Here is a 4,310-nt window from a genome sequence, read left to right on the forward strand (position 1 = left end):
CTTTTTTCTATACGAAAGCTGCTTTATTTCATTTTTAGTATTGTTTTTGATAGGGGAATCACTTAAAGCATATAGGTAAGGATGTGAATCTACTGCTTCAAAAGAAAAGATGACATGTATAGGAGCAAAATGCATTCAGTGAAGAGGATGAGATTACTAGTCTTGATGTAGACAACAAAATACCCACTTTGGAGTCCTTCCCACCTGTGTGATAAGTTGAACTGTAGTCACATGTGATGGAAGTCAGCAAATTTGTTGTGACTGGAAATTTTTACAGAAAAGTAGGTCCTCGGTCTACCTTCTGTATTCAAAATAGAGAATCTTTTGCGATTGCCTGGAATCAAAGCCAGCAAGCAGTTGCTGTAAGTTATGTAATTTCTGAATTCTAGAAACTGTTTAAAGAAGAACTTGTATGTTCTTAATTGTTTCCATCAGTGCAGCTTTATTGCCATGACCAAATTGTAAATAACAATAGAGAAGAAGAACTGAGAATCTAAGTACTGTCTGTGCTTGTACTTCCTGAATACAAGTCTGCAGGGACCGATAGATGCTCAAAAGCCATCTGGATATGCTCCTGGGCACCTGGCTTGAGGTACCCCTTCTTGGGTGATGGGGTTGGACAAGGACACTTCCAGGGGTGCCTTTCAACCTCAGCCTCTCTGTGATTCCATGAGAGAGAGGAACTCAATGTTGTGCTGAACGTGCCTTGTCCGTGTGCCACTGTCTCCTGAGAATTTGGAGATAGCCAAATGTTCTGTGATTGTAGAAACACCATGAATTGCAAATATTGACAGCACCATGAAAGCCACTTCATTCCTTGCTAACCATTGGATGCTGTTTTAAGTTTGCTACTTTTCCTTGCTTTCCTAATTATGTGGGGTTTTCCCGATTGTTTGTTACTCTACTGGTTGGACGTGTTACTTTCCTACAGTGTCAATTGCATGAGCTTGGTAAAATAGAAAGGCTGTTAGAACAGGTGTTTTTAATAGGAAGAGTGAAGTCTGCAGCTGTTAGGTGTTAAATGATGATTGAAAATTAAAGAGGAGGAAGGAAGGATATATTCTGTTCCTCCTGAGGAGTAGGAGTCTAAATTTTGCAATGATGCTGGGAAGGTGCAGTGGCTTATTTCCCACTATTGTTACTATGACTATGCAGTAGAGAGATACCAAGACTTTAAAATCTCACAAATGTTAAAAAGAGAGGGGTAGATGGATGTAGACTATGACTACAGTCTTGACATAATTGCAGTTTCTGGATGCACTGGGATCATGATTATCCTGTAGTGCAGGCTGGGCACTCGTTTCTTTTGCATTTCTTCTGGCTTCAGAATTGATACATATTTTCCAAAGCTCAAATTTTGTAACCTTCAGAACTGAATGTTACCCTGCTCTTTGAATGCAATGAACCGAGGTGGATTGGATTTAGGAAGGGTTTTGTGTGCCTTACCTCTTGACATTTACGGAACAGTGTCTGCTTCTTGGAAGAGTTTCTCAAAGCATATACTTGGGATATGTTTTGATGAAGATTTTTTAGCTTTGGTGTGAGGCTTTTCTTGACCTTCGGAGAATTCTGAGTAGCTGGTTGCTCAATATGTAGAGCATTTGCCCATCCATATGGGATGCTAACATTGGAGTTGATTTGATTTGGAATAGGTATTTGAACTCCATTCTCCTGGATAAGTGCTTTGCAGCTTTTTATTTATGCGCAAAAGCATTTCTTCCTTTTTAGTGTAGAAGAAAGACAAATGTCTGAGTGCTTCACTTTGTCACAAAATTGGGTTCTTGTCTCTTGGCCAGCCTTGCTTTATAAATATCATTCGGAGTACAACAGAGCTTAGCAAATGCTTGCTGTGGGGAAAAGCCTAGGTAAAAATCTCTTAAATAGAAATTAAAAAGTAATTTGAAGATGTTTTCTGCCAATCAAGTTGCTCTTACTTACTGAAGAGAACATAGCAGAGGTTTCTCTGTCTTTCACTTGCTGAAAGACCATGGGAGTATTATGTCAGATAAACACAATATATTCTTGTATTAAGTGGGTCCTGTTTCACTGCTTTGAGATTCAATTCACTTAGCTTAAGGCAAAAAGTAAAATAAAATGCATTGCTACTTTTGTACTCTTGAGGCATATGTAATGCAAATATAATGCTTTAGCTTCAGGCTAAAACTTGTAGCAATCAAGTGGTAGAGCTCCCTGTCCATCTCAATCCTGTAAGCCAAGTTTGCAGGTCTAGACCTAATTCCAGCATGTTTCTGAGCACAGGCAGATAATCTGTATGTGTTCCTCCTTCGAGTTTGGGTTAATCAATAATGGCAGGTCTTGTTGCCTTATAGGAGGGGAATGTGTGTGTGGGGGGGAGAGGTGTTGGGTTTTTTGTTTGGAGGGGATTGGATTAAAACAGCAGGCAAAATTTCCTTGGAAAGCTGGGGGAAAGGTGCTTCATGAACTTTGTGAACAGTGTATTTTGTTCTTGACAAAACACACACACACAAAATGGTACCAGAAGCTGTAGCTCAAGAGAAAGCCTAGTGGTAGCTTGGGGGTTGAATAGAGGCTCTGAAAAAACCTGTGACAAAGGGAATTTCCTTTGGAACTGTACAGGGTGAGTGGAATATGTAGCAGTTGGCTGGAGGAAGAGAACTGCCTGCAAGGACTGAGTGAATGATGTTTTAATTGTATTCAAACTGCTTGAGGGTTTTTATCTGAAGTCTTTTGGTCATCTGTAGATAGTACTGTCTGGAAGAGTGAGGCAGTTTCACCTCAGTGCTCTGATTTGTACTGATGCAAATACCGGAACAGGACAGCAAGAGGGAACAGCAGCTTTCCCATTTAATACCATAGTTGGAATTGCTCTTTTCTCCTGCTCTTGGGGAAGATGCCTGTTGCAGGTTAAGGCTGCCTCTCTCATCTTTGCTTGTGAAAGACCAGTTTGTAGATGTGTGTTTGTAAAAGGCCAGCTGAGCCTCGTGGAAGCAGAAGATGCTGCTCCTGGTTCAGTCTCTCTTTTGCCCTTTCTGAGCAGATATTCTGTCCACCCCGACATGTGAATCGGTAATCAGTTCATTGCCAGCTGTAGTTTTATGCTTCACTACCTTTTTTTTTTTTTTCCCCCTGCACTGCATGGAATAAGTGATTAGTCTGTTCTTCACTGAAACTTTCTTGGAATTTTTTTGTGCTGCAGTAGGGGTGAAGTGTTACATGGGAGGTAGAAGCCAGATCACCCCCCCTTCCATGACTCCCAGCTTCTTTTGCTTTCTCAATGTAGATACAAGTGGAGGGTGATTCCTGTATGAAAAAGGACAAAGGGTTCATGTGTTATAAGTGGGGTCAAAGGGAACTGTAGATTGAGGAAGAAAGACGACTCCTGCCTTCCCATCACTAGCTTTCAATCTTTTTAATCATATGGGATTGCTTCCTGTTTTCCATCTCTTTTTCACCAGCCTGAATTTATCCCTTTTTTCTTCTCTAATCTGCTCTGCTGTTCTAATCCTCCTAGAAAAATCACATGGGTAATTAAGTTTTAAGGATAGTGGAACTGCAGTGCTGTGACAAACATCCACCCACCTGTGGTGGGGAATTGATGACAAGCTCATTCCTCTTTCTCTCCTCCTTCCCTAAACTTTGGCCAAAGGAAGGCTTTCAGCTGGTTTCTGCTAGCACAGGGTCAGATTCAAGGAGCACCCCGCTACAGACTTCCCCAAATGCTGATGTGTTGTAACCTCTTTAGTGAGCCAAGGTGTTGCATTTGTGGTGGCAGTGAGAAACTTCAACACTGGGAGTAAACGCTGTACAGTAGTGAAAGGATCACTGTGGATGGTTAGAGCTGGAGTCTGAGCCACAGCTGCAGGGATTATCACAACATCTTTTCACACTGTTGGCTTTTTTGGTTTTATTGTCGTTCCTGTGTTGCCTCAGAACTTTTCCTTCGAGATCAGATGTTACACTGAAGTAAGATTTTTTTTCCAACCTTGCTGCAGCACAAGATCTTTACTTTTCTCTATTTGAATCTGATATGTAGGTAAATAGGAATTTGCTTGCTTAAAGCTTGAGCTGGAGAAGGCATTTTGTTGCCTACCTTTTGGAAATAAATAAACATTATGGTCACTGGGGCTTTCGTGACATGGCATGTACAGATGTGTTCTCGAGATGCACATGCCATACGTGGCAGCTATAGATCCATAAGCAGGATGCTTTTTTTCCTTATATGCTTTGTGATTGCCTGCAGGAAGCAAATGATTACAAGCTTTTGTTAAGGAAGAATTAATTTTGTTAAGCATTTGTAGACATGGAAATCACCTACAAGAAAGTTGTTT

This window comes from Coloeus monedula (assembly GCF_965178545.1).
Source record: "Coloeus monedula genome assembly, chromosome: 3".
Taxonomy (NCBI): domain Eukaryota; kingdom Metazoa; phylum Chordata; class Aves; order Passeriformes; family Corvidae; genus Coloeus; species Coloeus monedula.